Source organism: Phyllostomus hastatus, unplaced genomic scaffold (genome assembly GCF_019186645.2).
Source record: "Phyllostomus hastatus isolate PE091 unplaced genomic scaffold, TTU_PhHast_1.1 phas_contig_17, whole genome shotgun sequence".
NCBI lineage: Eukaryota > Metazoa > Chordata > Mammalia > Chiroptera > Phyllostomidae > Phyllostomus > Phyllostomus hastatus.
In genome coordinates, this window is record NW_025333664.1 from 12,716,972 (window position 1) to 12,734,017 (window position 17,046).

The window sequence follows — 17,046 nt, forward strand, 5'->3', positions numbered from 1 at the left end:
ACTATTCGAGTCCAGGGGGTTCAAAATCATGACGTGACAAAGGGACTGTGAGCAGTGACGGTGCAGCATGCCGTCCAAGTTCAACTCCCGAAGCTTTGATTTGGCAGGTCAGAAAGGACTTGCTGTCACTTTATTACATGTACGTGACCGAGAGAGGGAGGTGCAGGATCATCCTGTTTTCCCACCTAGTCCTGCCCAGATGTCCTTAGTCACGGGTTCAGCCTATTCAGATATGGGACTCAGCTGTGTTTTAGGAGACTGTCCCCATGACGGTGGGAATTGAAGTCGGCCTGCTGGCCAGTCCTGGCTTGCACTCATTCTGGGCAAAGCCTGAACTGTCATCTCCCTGAATACAAAACTGTTTCACCAGGTCTTTGTATGAGACTTCTGCTTTGGTTTCTTTGACTAATAATAATAATACATCTGTGGTTTCTGGATAGGACCAAAGAGTCATGGCCAAGCCACACGGGTCAGGAGGCCCTGTTCATGCTGAACTCATCTTGATATGTGGGACCAAAGTATACTTGAGATTTAAATTCCTTTGTTCCTACACTGAAATGCAGCAAAGCTGTTGCTAGTTGCCCCGTCATCCAGGGTCTGGCTGTCAGCATCTCTGTCTCCTTCTGCCTTGACTTGCACACCTGTGCTGTCCTGCCCCACCCCCAGCCTGGACTCCTCAATCAAGTACCCTGGAACCCTGGGCGGAACCTGCATGTGTGATATTCTCTTGATGAGTCAGATTGGGCTCGTGTCCACGGCCTGGGTAGATCCAGTCTTCCCAACGGGCTTCCCTGTACCACCGACTTCCCGGTCTTCCGTCCCCATCCGGTCGTATTGCGCTACTACAAATCTCACCCAAGCCTCACGAACCAGAAGGTTATAGATGCGAGATCCCACGTTGACAGGTCAGGCGAGAGGTTATGTGACCTAGAGGAGGAAGTTTATGGTGGGGATAGAGTCCCTGGGTGAAGGATATACCTCCAGAATAAGTCCATGGAAAAAAGAATCTTCAGCAATGAAAACTGGCTGTGGCTCTAAGAATGCAAGCACATAGCCTCTGAACAAGTGTGATTAGTATTCTAAAAAATGGATGCAGGAGCATCAAAGGGAGAAAAAAAACCCATTGGCATTAGCAAGAGGCTTCAGGGACAGATACAAAATGAATTTCAAAAATTTTTTAGCTTTTGTATACGGGCACTGTTTGAGTGGTAATGTATAGAACAAAGAAAATCCCAATCATAACAGGGCAGAGTATTTTTAAAAGCTTGGGACTCAGGATGATGATAAATTCAGGACCTACATGAAGGCATAACACACGGAGGCACAACAAAGAAGATGTAATTGTTTGGAAAAGTACCATGTTTTTGAATGGAAAAGTTTAATTGTGTAAATATGTCAGTTTTCCCCCAAATTGATTACACGTTTATGTTATTTCAATCAAAATCCTTAAGGAATTGCTGTTTAGAACTTGACAAAAATTATGCTAAGGTAATAAAAGGGAGATTTACACGGTAAAAAGTTATAAAGGGTTATAAAAATAATTTAACACTACAAACAATTTAGTTTAGTGGCTGGTGAAATGAAATATAATTGGAACAGAACTGAAAGTAAAATAATAAGATTGGAGTGTGTGTAAATATTTATTATGTGATAATGGTGGATTTCAGATCAGTAGGGGAAAGAATAGATTATTTAATTAATGCTGCTAGGAAAATTGGCTGTTTAGGGGGGAAATCAGATCATTAACTCAGTTCATATGAAAACAGATTGCTAGTGTGTTAATGCAGGAAAGAAAACGATGTGTTTGAATTTTGTTTGAATTCGGTATGTGTTGGAGTAAGAATATTTCAAAGGACAAATGAAAGATGGAAATTATAATGAATGGCTGACATACATATATCAGTATTACACTGATATTATATATGTGAAAATGAATGTTAAAAATATCATAAATGAAGCCCTGGCTGGCGTAGCTCAGTGGATTGAGCGTGGGCTGTGAACCAAAGTGTTGCAGGTTCGATTCCCAGCCAGGGTACATGCCTGGGTTGCAGGCCATGGCCCCCAGCAACCGCACATTGATGTTTCTCTCTCACTCTCTATCTCCCTCTCTCCCCTCTGTAAAAATAAATGAATAAAATCTTAAAAAAATATCATAAATGAAAATACCCCATTTTTCTATTTCCATTTCCAAAGCTCCTCCATTCAGAGTGTTTCAGAGCAAAGCTCCCCCAGAGGACTCGTGTCCTCACTGTCTCTGATTTCCCTTTGCTCCGCCTCTGCTGAAGTCACTCCCAGTCACAGAAGTCGCTGCTCCTCTTCCGCTGCCACCAGTCCACCAGAACCGTGCCAGCCAGAGTCCCCGCTGACTTCCATGTTGCTCAGTGCCACAGTTCTCAGGTCACTGACCTGTCGGCTGCATCCAGTCCAGTTGGCCAGTCACTCCCTTCTTAAAACCCATTTACCATCCAGCTTCTAAATAACCATACTCTCTTAGGGGTCCTCTAAGGCGTTCATTTTTCTTACTCGCCTTGGCTGGTTTCCGGTGCTGTTAGAGTGACCCCTGGATGTTCTCCTCTCACTGCACAGTCTCCCGCAGTGATCTTGTCCAGGTCTGCGGCTCGGAGACCGCCCGTGGGCTGAGGACTCCTGGTTTTATCTCCAGCTCAGGCCTTTCCCAGGCCCTTGCCTGGTGCTTCCAGCTGCCAACGCCATAAGCTCATTTGGTTGTCTGGTTGGTTTCTCCAAACCAGGCGAGTGCCGCACCAAAGCCATAATCTTTCCACATTCCTGCCCTCGGCCTGTGCCTGCCCTTGGTCTTCATAAAGCGGGGTGAAATATCAGCATCACTGCAAATAATGCAAATACAAGTTAGTAGCATTTTCTTCTGTCACAGGAGTCAGCCAACTGTGGCCTCCAGAGCAAACCTGGTTCTTGGCCTGTCTGTGTAAATACAGTTCATTGAAACGTAGCTACAGCCATGTAATCGCCTATTGTTTATGCCTGCTTTTGTGCTGGAGCAGTAGGATTGAGTAGGTGCAGCGACAGTGTGATGTATAAAGCCGGAACTGTGTTCTGTTTGACTCTTCCCGGAAAATGTTTGCTGATTCCTGCTTTGTCTCATGGACAGCAAGAACTGGAGTTGAAGCAATGGCAGATGAACACAAAGCATCTTGTTTTCCGTGGCTGGGTGGCCATATATATATTGTCTCAGTTGAGACACTTGTGAAAGGGATGTTGTATAGCAACTTGTAGTGGATCTTTGGAAATTAGGTTGGAAAGGGAGAAATGCAGTGATGGGCGTGGAGTGAGGTTAGTTAATAAAGTTAGGTAAGAATAATAGAAGTTGGCACGAAGTCTCCTAACAGCAGGGCAGAGCTCTGTGACTTACTGTATCGTTAGATATTTTTGATAGAAAGCAGCACGTCAAGCACTTATTCCTGGTCCCACACTGCACAGAACGCTATTTATTATGCACGTAATGGCAGAGACGAAAACTCGGGGACTTCCTAAGCCGTGCAGGGGACAGCGTCGGAGATGTAAGACAGGAACAAAATGCTCAGCTCTAACGAGTGGGTAAGGAGAGCGTTCAAAGACTAGGAACTTGGATGTTTGAGATCGTGGAGAATGGCTGACAGGGAGGAACAGCTGTAATTAAGGGCACGTCTGAGGAAGTGGCATGAAACAGTGCTTTGCAAGTCTGCCTTAGCAGCGAGCCAGCTGCTGAGGGCTTTAGTGATGACCAGAGTGAAGGTGCTTATGGGAAATGAGACACGGTGACCAGCTTGTTTTTCCCCCACTTGTGAGCTTTGCATGTGATGAAAAGTTAGGGTGCTGGGAGAAGGGTCGGCCCTGGGGGTGCTCTGTGAAGACATCTAATTTCAGGCCACTTCTTCATGGTCGACCGGGGCAGGGGATGCTCCAAGGTGAGCTGGAGAACGACTTTGCAGAGGAGTCCCTGGGATTCTGGGCATCCTCCCTGGCCTGTGGGGAGTAAGGCCCAGGCCGTGTGCTGCAGGCTACCCCCACACCACAGCTGGTCTCATGAAGGAGCGTGTAAGCGTAGGTCCTTCAGGGTGACACCACAGGGCAGTGGGTATCTGGCCATTGAACTTAAAGGTCTTTGGCTTCCTGCTGCCAGGGAGTCGCCAAAAGATTTACCGGGGGGTAGATAAACTCGCAGCACTGGATGGTGGCACTGGGCCTGCTGGAGGAAGCACAGTACCGGCATCCCCGTGGGTGTGGACCTTGCTAGATGAGCCATAGACTGTCTGGTGTTAGCAAATGCCTCTTCCGGTGGGGCCTGATCACCCGTGGTGGTTCCTGCTAGGGTCTTAGAATGGCATGCCTTAGGAATCAACTAGTCCATTGTTTTTTCAACGTGAGGACCTGGGGGATCTGGGAAGGAGAAGTGGTCATTCTTGAATGACTTTTTGTATTTCAAGATGCTTGTGTGACACTATGCCTAAGCCACACAGGTTGAAAGAAATCTCAAGTTCTTTGGGTGAGGGTTCAAGGGGAATCACCCCAGAGAATAAAGCTGGTGGTTTGGTGCTGCTCAGGAGCCCGGAGAGGGGCCGTTAGGTGTTGTTTTGATGAAGAGAAAATGGGGGAAGAAGTCACGTTTACTATGGAAATTCCATTTATGTAGTTGACAAATCTTTCAAAACGTGGGGGCCAGGGAGAAGTATACTCATAGGGGAGGTTGAGAACCACTTGTCTAGTCCATTGTGTAGCTTGCATCCCTTTATTTTGTGGATGATGAGTCTTTGACCCAGAAAGAAATGGGGCAGACGCCACAGTCCACGCTGCAGGAAACAAACAGCGGGGCTCGCCAGCTCTGAGTCTCCGAGGGGAGACCTGGGGAACCCTAACTGAGGCACCTGGATCCTTGGATACCTGCAGCTGCCTGCAGGGCTGCAGTGCCAACATTCATTGAGGACCTACTGTGTGCTGGGTGCTGTTCTAGGAGATTCACTCGCTTCGTCTCATCTAAAACTCAGAGCCGTCCTGTGAGTTAGGGATTATTCCCTGAAAGGTTCAGATGAGGAAAACAGGGCTCAGGGACACTAAGTGGCTTGCCCAAGTTTATATAGTAAGTAAATAATGGAGCTGGTTCAGATGGAGGAGATTGTGGGTCCACAGCCAGCATTCTGCCTACTGCTCTGCTCTGCTCTGCTCTGCTCTGCTCTGCTCTGCTTTGGACCATGTGCCTCTCCCAGTTCGGGCTGACCTGGGGACATGTGTGGAAAGGGCTCTGAGATGGTCTTCTTGGAAAAGAGGAACCAGCTGACTGCCCGCAGATGCATCTGAGCCCGGCTCTCCCTAAGTGTTGGGGGAATTGATTTGAGTTATTGGATTGTCACGCCAAGGGTTCTATGGAGCTCTGAATTCAGACTTGGAGCCGGTGCTGGAAACTTGGAAGGGGGCTGGTTGTGTTTTAAGAGAAGGTGGGACTCTGTTAATTGGAGGGATGGACTTCTTCCATTCACTTTATAAGTTCTGCTCACCCAGTAAAAGACAAGAGCCGTTTTGACTGTCAGAAGGAACCCTGTTTTCTAAGCGATGGAAGCATCCCCTGCTCCTTGCCGCAAGCCATGGATGGGTCCAAAGCCTAGGCATTCTCAAGATGAACTTGGTAGGTCAACTTGGTCATCTAGGGAGGGGCTGGAGGAGCTGTGCCAACGGGAGGTGGCTCTCCCATCACCCAGATGCAGCTATAGGCTTGCAAGAGGCACTGATGACCTTGGCATCAGGCTCCAGTTCCCCATCTAGTCTGGTGACCAGGGCTGGGCCCACATAGCCCTGGCAATGGTAATGGGTAGAACAGCGTCTCACGTGTATTGCGTGCTTGCTCCTGGAGCACTTATGGGACCCTCTCATCCATCCCTTCCCTTTCCCCTTCCCCACCCTGCTCCCCACCCTGCTCACTGCCCTGGGAGGCTGACCTGTAGGCACCACACCGCTGCCTGCTGCCTTCCATATGGGCAGAGATTGGATGGAGGGACAGAGGGGCATTTGGTATGGGTACTTATTCCCTGGACACCCCCTATGCAGTCACCTGTGGGCCACTGTGTCCCTTGGCTGAAGACCACTGCTCTGTCTGAGGGGCCTCTCACCACTGTTCCCTCTTGTTGGGTTCCCGTGACTCCCCCAACCCCCCAATCGCTCCTACCCAGAGGGGCGGTGACAGTGCTCCAGCTCTTGCCCTGCCTGTACCTGCATAGTTTATTATCTCTTGGATTCTCCTTTGAACATGCCGAGTGTGACCCTGGTCGATACCTACATAGTATCTAATTCGGTCGTTATAAGAACTGGAAGACGCCCTGGCCAGGTGGCTGGGTTGGTTGGAGTGTCATCCCGTATACCACAAGGCCGCAGGTTTGATCCCCGGTTGGGGCACATGCGGGAGGCAACTGGTGATGTTTCTCACATCGACGTTTCTCTCTTTCTCTTCTTTCTCCTCTCTGGAATCAATACAAACATATCCTCGGGTGAGGATTAATAGAAAAAAAGACACGGAGACTATTATCATCATCGCCCCTATTTTTAAGTGAGAAAACTAGCACAGACCGGTCCCATCATTTCCCCCAGAGTCGCACTGTTTGGAAGGGGTAGACACAGTTTGCATCCTGCCTGTCCCTGTTTTTCGCCACTGCATGAGGATTCCTAGTTCCATGGCCTCTTTTCTAAGCAGACCGGAGACACAGGAGAAAAGGGAAACAAAAATACGAGGAGAAGCAGGCTGTGCAGCCTCCTAGGACCCTGCCACCCAGTCTGTATCCTCATTTTCATCCTCAGGGCTGATGGAGGGGAGGAATGATCCAGCCACATTGGGGCTTAGAGCTCCTAAGGGGCATGCCAAAAGAGCCCTAAAGAGGTCATTTCCCAGAGTCCTGAGTTTTTAACCCCTTCAGTTAGACTAAAACTTTATCCCTGTTGCATTTGAAGTTCAACAAATGTCTGTTACCTTCACTTCCCGCTTCCCATCAAGCCAGAGTGGTGCCTCTTGTGCCCCCTTGAGGCCAAGAGATGTGAGGCGGTCGCTGGGCTTGTCTGGCCTGTGAAGCAAGGAGAGGAGCCCTAGCACCACCGACTTGGGGAACAGCTGGTGAGGATGTGGCCAGCCCCAGTCCCTCCCTGCCCGGCTTTGTGCTTTGGAAGCATTTGCCCCAAGCCTGACATCTGCTTCTGTGATGCATTTTGCTGAGCTCTCTTCAGAGGGGGCGGTCACCACAAGGTGTTTCATTAGGCGTCTTAATAAGCCTTGTAACTGCAGCCTGGCCTGCCTCTCCCCCGTGGAGCTGCTTTCCACATGAGGCAGGGAAGGGTGGATGGTTCAGACATAATTTTCATCGGCAGCAGGAGTATTATTTTTGCATAATAAAGCACAGTGGGTGACCTTATCAGGAGTGGGAGAAGGGAGCAGGCGGCAAGTGAGCTGTGGTTCTGGGTGACACACGGGGGCTGGCATGCCTGCAGGTGACGGGAAGGTGTGCACTTCAGGTGCTCACCTCCCCGCAGACCCCGAAGAGGCCTGCCTGCACAGAGAGCCACACCCTGGACGCAGCAGGCACAGCTGTCGCCTGACTGGGGCAAGGTCTATGTGTGCTCTTTGGGGGTGCCCCTGGCTTGAACCCCAAGCTCTGGCTCAGCCAGGGGTTTAATTCTTCTCCTGCCCCATTTGTCCCTGTCCTTGTTTCCTCAGAGGCACGGGGCTGCCCCTGGTGTCCTGAGGTATTCCGGGACAATCCAGCTTGCCCTTGAGCAGGCAGGCGTTCCTGGCTAGACCAGACTGCAGGGCTCTGCTCCGACTTGCCTCGGCCTCCTGCGTGCAGAGCGTGCCTTGGGGGCATCCTGACACGTCCTTCACCCTGGCTCTGGTCCGTCCTCACGCAGCACGTGGGCTGTGTGGCCTGTGAAGGTGCCCCATCCCCCCACCCCCCACCCCCAGAGCAGAGGCTGTTTGTTCCCGACAAGGAGAGCCTGGGACTACAGACTTTGTAAAGCAATCTAGTGGAGGTATTCAGCTGGAACTACGGACCACACACACACACACACACACACACACACACACACACACACATATACTTGCTCTTCAATTTATGATAGGATGGGAAATTGATTTACATAAAACCGTAAACCATCAGACATGGAAAGGACAACCTCGCACAGCCAGCTCGTACAGGCCTCGGGTCTTCCGGGAGGAGCAGTGGCGATCCAGAGATCCAGAGGGGCGGGGACTGGGCCAGTGCCGCACCCCGGGTCAGTCCTTTGCCCTTCCCCCGGGCTGGACTTCTCTCCACCAAAGTGATCACGGGGTGCAGGGGGCAAGCCACACAGAAACAACGCGTGACTTGGAGGCAGGCGCTTGTTTGATGGCTGTGATGATCTTGAGAACATTCCCAGGCTCCGGCGAGGGAGGGGTGGGGCTCCTTGCGGAGCAGGGTCTGGGCCCTTTGCCCTTAGGCATCTCATCTCTCTCATGGGGGCATCTCCATCCTCTCCTGCACTTTAATAGGCGGTGGGGACTTCATGTGGCGGTCCAAGCTCAAGAAAGGCACCTATTCCCAGAGGGCTGGACCTCAGAGACCCCAAACGCAACACTTTATTGACACACTAGGAGAAAATACTCGCACAAAGTGCCTGGGTGGCGGTGGGGGAGGTTGGATAGAGAGCCGTGGATGGGCGGGCATGGACCATGAGAACATCCATGGCAGATGGCTTGGTAACTCCCTGGACCCTATCTCCTAGCACGGGGTCCGACCCAAAGTAAGGGCTCACACTGACAGGTGGGGAATGAATGAATGAATGCCAGAGCAATATTATGTGGGCTCTGGATATGTTGGCGGCACCCAAGGACTGTTTATTTTGGTGGTTTGGGAGAGGGCAGAGGGGGCAGGAGGGAACGTGGGAGCAGCCCTACATGCCTGTGGTCCAACGACGGAAGTCCTCCAGGGGCCCAGCAGGGCGCCCTCTGCCAAGTCGGAGTTCTGACACGGAATGCTCTGGGCCACAAGGAGAAAGTGTATCTATCCGTGGCATCTCTGAACTCACTGGTGCTGGGAGCACTCTGCACACCCAGAAGTCATCTTGTAGGAAGGACCTTTTAATGCAAGTGGTAGAGTGGGACCCTGTGGGGGCAGAGACCCGCCCCATCAGGCTTATCTCGGATGATGAGAGTCCTCATTGTCCCCTCAATGCTTTTTGGGTTTTACGGGCTTCCTATTATGAACCTAAGTTAATTTTTTCCATCACCAAATTAAAAAAAAAACTATTGCTATTACTAATGGTATTTCCCTTATTATTACCGCCGCATAACTGCTGGTGCTACTTCTTACATTTGTTATGAGAGTGAAGTGAAATACTGTGTTTAACATTCAGAGCACGGAGCCTGGGACACAGCTGGCCGTCAGGAGAAGGCCGGCCCCTCTCAGAGGCCCCCCGGGGTACGTGTTGCCCCCCCACGTCTGTTTCTAACTTGACTGTTCTGTTTTGACGTTCAGTGTTTTTTCCTCATTATCTTGCCCTGACAAATTCTGTGAAGGTTGTTGATCTTGGCAGTTTTCTCGGCCAAGTTTCGAAGGTTTGATACACACCTACACTCACACACCTGAGGCTGTCCTAACCAGCTACAGCATTCTCTTCCTCAGAAAGAACATATACCGTCTGAGGTCACCGTATATGATGACAGGTGGCCGTTGCCCCTTCCTTTACTCGAGTAAGAATGGGACATCTGTGAGAATGAAGCACAGAGGTGGCTTCGGTCCAGCTCAGGAGCGCCCCGCCGACCCGCCCCCCTCGCCCGGCCATGGTCGCTCCCCTGAGAACCCACGCTGCCCCGTTCTCCGCACCTCTCAGCGCGCTCTCTGTCCCCGGCCCACCCCTCTCCCCTTCCAGTGCTCGTTACACCTGCCACATCCTTTATATTGCTCGTCTTTGGATTCAGGCCACCAGAGGTTGTCACCCTTGCCAGCTTTCTTTGGAGAAATGACAACTTGAGATGCTACCATCTGCCACATTTACCTGAATTACCTCCAATTCTGGAGTTTCTGCTTCCAAAAGGAAATAATTCCTTGGGTTGATTTCTGACAGGCCCCTGGCCGTGGCAGCTGCTCCGGCAGAGGCTGTGATGGGAGCGGCCGTCCTGGGGCTGGGGCGGAGGTGGGGGGTGACAAGCAGAGCCCCCGGGGTTGCTGCGGAGCTGTCACTGATCCTGTGATTCGTTGTCGTCCCTGGCACACTGAGGCAGTGCGTCGGGCATCACGTGGGGCGCTCCATGCGCTCCATAATTGCTTATTTACCTCCTGCCTGCGATTGTCTGTCGGAAGCTATCAATAGCTGCAGTTTATTTTCCAAATCTCCTTAGGGAACTAAAGTTTATCTCACGAGGGAAGAGTCCTTTAATCTTGGAATTTTTAAGCCGGAAGCTCCTGTGGAGACAATGTAATCCACATGCTTAGCAGGTGGAGACTTGGAGATCCAGGATGCGACTTCTCTTTTCCAAGGTCACCCTGGGTCAAGTCAGAGGGGGCTTCTTTCCCTAACTCTGACCTCCTGGGATTTGGCTGCTTCACTGTCTGATGGGGCGGTGCTTGCTTCGCAGACACCCGGCTCTTTTCCCTGTTGGTGTGTCTTCTGGTGTTGGGGAATGTTGTCCCGGCAGCCTCCGTGGGAACCTCTTCCAACGTGAGGAGGGGGACCTGCGAACCCAGGTCTGGCCGCCTTTCGTGAGGCCAGGATGCCGTCAGAGAGTAGGAGAGTTTTCTGATTCTGAGTATTATTCTAAGAGTGGGCCTTGTTCTAACAGTGATTTGTGCCAAACCTTAGGAGATGTGGAATTGAGCTAATTCAACAAAATCTGCTGTGATGATTAGCGCGAATGTGGCCTCTGTACCATTCTGGGACCTTGGCGTGGAGTTGACAATGAAATGCCGGGGGTGGGGGGAGGGGGGTGGGGCGGAGGGGGCTGGAACACGGAGCCCCTTATCACGCAGAAGCCGGGGCCCTCGGGCCAGATGGCAGTGTTTTGAGGAGGGTGGCAAACTTTGGCTTGAGCTGCATTGAAGCTTTTTTCCTTTCCCAGATTCCCGAGAATGTAACTACTCGGAAGTAGCCATTCTGCAGGGAGCTGCACGCATATTCACTTTCGTAACAGTCACCACAAGCTCATGAACCAGATTCAGGCCACATTCTCTTCCCATGCTCCAGAAATCCAAGAAGCTGTGAAAATAGAAAGCTCTTTTTTTTTTTTTTTAAAGTTTAACCCTAAATTCATTTGGCTGCCAAATCTGACCCAAGCTGATGAGAAGCTGGTTATAGTATTTGCTTATCTCGCCTCAGATGAATTTTCATGTGTCTCCTTGTGGAAATATTGAATACATTGCCCCAGATCTCACTGGGGAGGTTTGACGCGGCTACATTATGTTTATAAAAATCAGAACAATTCTGGATTCTGAAGTAGTTCTCGTGTGGAAGGTGTGGGACCAGGGATCAGGGAGGGCCTAGAGGACAATGTGCATTTTAAAGTTAGGGAAACAGAGTCTCAGAGAGGTTAAGGGATTTGCCCAAGGATGCTCAGCTCATGCACGGCACAGCCTGATCCACACGTCAGGGCTTGCAAAGGGGCTTCCACTCAGTACTGTGGGAGGTTCCTCCTCTGAGCCACGGTGCTTCCCCGAGAAGGGGCAGGAGCCAGGCCCCCGCAGGGGACGGGATGTCTGCTCTGAGGTCAGGCCCCAGCCAGCAGTGCAGTTTGCGGGGATGGGCGCAGTATACCTCTGATGGAGAGGGGGCTTGGGGAGCACGCTGTCATCAGGTGTCGGGACAGGATCACAAGCCTGTGGAGTGTGGCTGAGGGTGGCCGGGCCCAGACAGGTGCTTTCCCAGTGGGAGACATGGTGCCTGTGAGAACCAGGCAGGGCACTGCCAGGACAGAGGCTGTGGGCAGTCTGAGCCTGGGCACGCTCATCGCAGTGTCTGGGGGTCCTCTGGGTGTGTCTTCGTGGGTTCCACTCTCTGGCGGCATGAGGAATGACCGGGATCGAGTTCCAGCTCTCTCCCAGCCCCTGTGTGACTGTGGGGACACCCATGTCCTTTCTCAGGACTTGGTCTCCCCATCTGTCATATGAGCAGGGGACAGTGGGCTGGCGGCCATTCACCCTCAAGAGGTACATCTTTGCAGAAATCGAGAGGCACTATGGGTACACTGACCTCAGACTGGGTGGGTTCACATCCCCACTCTAGTACTTATCTGCTGAATGATACGGGACAAGTTGCTCTGTCTTTCCACGCCTCATATTTTTAACAGGAGCAAGTAATACTTCTTGATACTTAATTTGGGAGGGTTCACTCAAAGGGACATAAAAGGCCTGGCCCGGTGCCACAGACACAGCAAGTGCTAAAGAAAAGAGAAACATGGTCTGTTGTCCTGTAATACTGTGCGAGTTGTTTTACACATCACGTGGGCCTTTTAAAATGGAAATTTAAAAACTAAATTGGCAATAATAAAATTGTCCCAGCTTCACAGATGGAGAAATCTGCCAACAGGTATCAAGATTAGTGCCAGGAAGTAAGTGGCTGATTAGGGACTCAAACCTGGGTGGCTCTGTTCCCCAGCTGGCTCGTGTTTCGCTGCTGTTCCGCCCCATGTCTTCCAGCCGAAGGACTTAAGCTTCTGTAAAGGCTTGGTCTTTCTTTCCATGTTGGAGCGCTCCGCTGGCTCTGAACTGCCAAGCTTGCAGAGTCATCAGGATCGGCCTCTGCTCGGGGAGGGCTTTGCAGGAAACAGGATGTCCAGGGGTTGCTGCTTATTTAACAGCCGGGAGGGCACAGACCAGGCAGCAACACGGAGGTCCCAGGGACCCTTTATAGCTGATTTGGGGAACCTGTGTGCTGGGAGGAGGGCCAGTGAGAGCAGACCCCAAACTGCAGGAACGCACGGCCGTGGCTGCAGTGTGCGGCACGGGAGTGTGCCTGGCCCGGCCCTGGCCCTGCAGTCAGCAGAGGAGCGTTCCTTGCCTCCAGTCGGAGCAGTGGGAGGCCGGGGGAACCTGCTCCTGGGAGGTCTCTTGGTGACAGCTTCTCAGACTCCAGTTCTAGAGCTGGAGAGCTGGCCGACCCCCAGCCTTCATCTTGCAGTACCAGTCAGTGGGAGAGCCGGCCCAGGAGCTCAGTGCAGAGGTTCTTGCCGTCTGAACCCTGTTGCATGTGCGGCGCCCTGGCAGCCGCTTCCCAACGTGCTGGCTCAGAAGCCTTCACTCTGCCCCTGGAGATGCCCCATGTCTGATGTGCAGAATTCCTGCTTCCAGACACGGGTTTCCAATATGTTTTGCCTGATGAAGGAGAGGGGAGAAGTATTTTCTGCTTCTGAACACACTTTCTCTCTTACTCTTTTCTCTGTCTGTGTCTCCTTGTTTGCCCCCCCCCATCCCCCCTCTTCTGATTATTATGATAGAAAGTTTGGAAAATTCAGGAAATCGTTAAGATGAAAGTGATAATTACCTGTAAATCCAATAACCAGAGATCATTACTATTAATATTTTGGCATCTTTCCTTCTAGTTACCTCTTTTCTTTTGAAATTAAAGACCGTGCCCTTGTTTAGACCAGTTACAGAAATAATAAGAGTCCACAAGGCTTACAGTGGAAAGCAGCAGCCCCCCCCACCCCCCGCCATTCTCTCTCCCCCAAGGCAGCCAGTTTCAGCACCTCGGTGCCGTTCCCGCTTGTGTTTAACGCCGTCTTGCTAAGTAACCCACGAATTCTGCGGCTTCTGGTTTATTTCATCTGCCTGTTATCACTCATCTTGTCTGGCAACTTTTTAAAGCTTTCTCCCCACCACACTCTCCGGGTGTGCTTCCCTCTTTAACCTTCCCAACAGGGAAGGTCACATCATCAAGCGGAGGAAACTGTTACCGGGGTTGGCCTCATTTGACGTCTGTCGGTGCGGTTTATTTCCTGGGGATGGCATGTATTGTGACTACGTTCTTATTTCTCCTGTAAGCATTAGTAATTGCCTTTTACAATGGATTATTTAGTTTTCTTTTAAGTGATAACTAAGATTTTCTGACTCTTCTCCCCGAGGAGCTAATCTCATCTGGTTATGTGCAGACTCATCAGGTTATCTATTGTCTTCACGTGCCTGGGCCTTCTAACTGCCTACTTTAATCTGATCTGTTCGTTCTCTGGAACCTAGATGGCAGTTTTCCTGGGATTTTCTGCTTGCTCTCTCCTTTTTCCAGCTTCCATGAGTTCCTCATTCCTTTAGAGCGCAGTATCTAGGAGCTTCCTTAGAAAGGCTTCTTCATGGACAGAAAGTAAAACTGACAATGGCTGACAGTCATTTTATTCCATTTTTACATGTGATTGATAGTTTGGTTGGGTATAGAATTCTAGTAGGGATTAATTTTCCCTCGTAATTAATTTTTTAAATCTACATACAGTAAAATTCACTCTTTTTGAAATATAGCTCTGTGGTTTTTGACAAATACAGGGAATCAGGTATCCATCACCCTCGTACATCTAGAACAAACCCATCCCTCCAGAAAAGTTATCTCATATCGACGCTTTGCTGTCCACCCCTTCTTTCCTTCCTCCCTGTGCCAGCCACCGCTGCCATGTTTTCTGTCCCCATGCTTGTGCCTTGCTATGTAAATGTGGTCCTGTGTCACCTAGCTTTTCGAGTCCGACTTCTTTCACTTAGCACGATGCACTTGGGGGTCACCCATATTATAGTGTGTATCCTTAGTTTGTTCTCTTACTGCCGAATAGTATTCCATTGCTGGGACTGATGACAACTTGTCTACCAGTTTATCACTCAAAACATATTTGCACTGTTTGTAGTTTTTGGTGATCAGGAGTAAAACTGTTACTCCTGATCAGTATTTGTATCAATGATCAATGTAAACTCTTGTTTCTTTTGGGTGAACAGTAGGGATTGTGGGGTTGTAAGTTTATTTAACTTTACAGGAAACCATCCATCTGTTTTCCAGTGGCTGTGACTTTTTGTGTACTGACAAGCAATGTGAGAGTTCAGTTCGTACCGCATCCTTACCAACCTAGGTATTACCTTTCAAAAAATTAATTTCAGCCATTCTAGTGAGTGTGTGGTGGCATCCCATTGTGTTTTTAATTTGCATTCCCCTAATGAGTAATGATGCTGCGTACCTTTTTATACGCTTATGTGCTTTCTGTACCATCTTTTGTGATGTGGTGGTTTAAATCTGTTGCCTATTTTTTAAAAATTGGGTTGTCTGGTATATTATTATTATTGATCTCAGAGAATTTTATACGTATTATGAACTTAACAATTTGTCAGATATGTGACTTCTACATATTTTCTTCTAGTCCATGGTTTGTCTTTTCATTCTCTTATATCTGTTCCAAAGCAAAAGATTTTGAGTTTTGGTGAAGTCCAACTGTATCAACATTTTTTCTTTATGGATGGTGTTTTGGTGTCACATTTCAGATTTCCTAGCCTAACTCAGGTTCATAAAGATTTTCTCCCTTTTTATGGTTATACCTTGTACATTGGGGTTTATGGTCCATTTTGAGGTAACTTTTGTATCTGGTGAGGTGTATGGATCGGGGTTTGTTGTTGTTGTTGTTGTTTGCATGTGGACGTCCAAATGTTCCATTGCTGTTTGTTGAAAGGACTCCTCTTTATTGAATGTTGGATTATCTTTGCACTTGGTCATTATCTCAGATTTTTTTTCTCTCTGTAAACCTTCAGAGTCTTTTTTCAAACCCCAGTGTTCTTGAGGATTTCATAAAGCCTTGGAGTAGATATTTTTTATTTGTAGCTTAGGGCTGTTGGGTTACCATTCCAATCTACTACCTTATTATCTTCGGTTCTAGGAATTTTTCTTTTTGATATCAGTTCTTTGATAACACACTTTGAGTTTTGCCTTTTTTTTTTCCCCCCCCTGGACAAATCCTATTAGTCAGTTTTTGGACCTTGTGGGCTAATCCGCTAATTTCCTTATCCTTTTTCTTCTCTTTTTCCTTTGTTCTTGACAATTTCTTCAACTTCACCTTCTAAGCCATCTTTTGTAATTTCTATTTCAACTTTTGTATTTTTAACATCTGAAAGCTCTCTTTTGGTTCTCTGCACCTTTTCTTATGACCTGCTATTTTTGGATGAAATATCTGCTCTGTACGTTTCTTAAAATGCTTTTTGAATCGTCTTTTGTTTTATATCTGTCCTTTGTCCTCCTCTTTCTTGCTTTTATTCTGCTCATGTCAGAGGTTGCCCAGTTTGCTGGTGAGTGTTGGCTGTCCTTGCATATTTAAGAGAGGGGGCCTAAATCGTTGAGTGTGTAGATTGGCGAGGAGGGGGCTTGCTCATTGGTGGGCTTGGCCATACAGAGAAAAGGTGGTAAACCGGTTTATCATTCACTGGTGACTCTTGCAGTGTTGACAGATAAAGTCTTTCCTTCTTCATCTGATCAGTTTCCCCAAAGAGAAACCCTTTGCTCTTCTGAAGGGGCGGTCAGTGCATATAAGGCTGACTGCTGCAGTTCTCAGGTTCCATGGTTTCCACCCAGGGCCTTGGTTTTCCTGGATACCCTGGTTTTGTGCAGCATGTTACCCACCCTCAGCAGGTCACGGGGTCCTTCGCGCTTGGTCAGTTGCCATGAATCCAGCTATCCTTCTTCGGCCCTAGTGTTGACATCTCTCAATTGCTGTCATTTCCTTCCAAGGACCATTTTCTTGGTACTTGTGGGTTTATGTCTTTTTAATTCCTATATATATATATTTTTTTAGTGAGAGTTGGGGAGAAAAGGGAGCTTAAATCTTGTGTTGAATCTATTATGTTAAACATAAATTCTCCTCGAGTCTTTTTTTCTGTAGATGATGATTACCAGTCACACACACACACATTCACACATTTGCTAAATATGCAAATTTTATTTTACGAAACCTGGAAACAAGCCATTAGTACTATTAGAAAGCTTTTTTTCTGACTTAAAATTATATCCTTGACATAATTGCTGTGCTATTGATTATCCTTTAATGACAGAAGTTTTGCATCAATCAAATTATATCAT

General features: G+C 49.0%; 1 protein-coding gene across 1 annotated transcript in view; it reads left to right on the forward strand.

The window, feature by feature from the left end:
• Positions 1-17,046, forward strand: part of PTPRT (protein tyrosine phosphatase receptor type T) — a 668,348-nt gene that overhangs the window by 21,172 nt on the left and 630,130 nt on the right. The gene's annotated exons all lie outside the window — the stretch shown is intronic.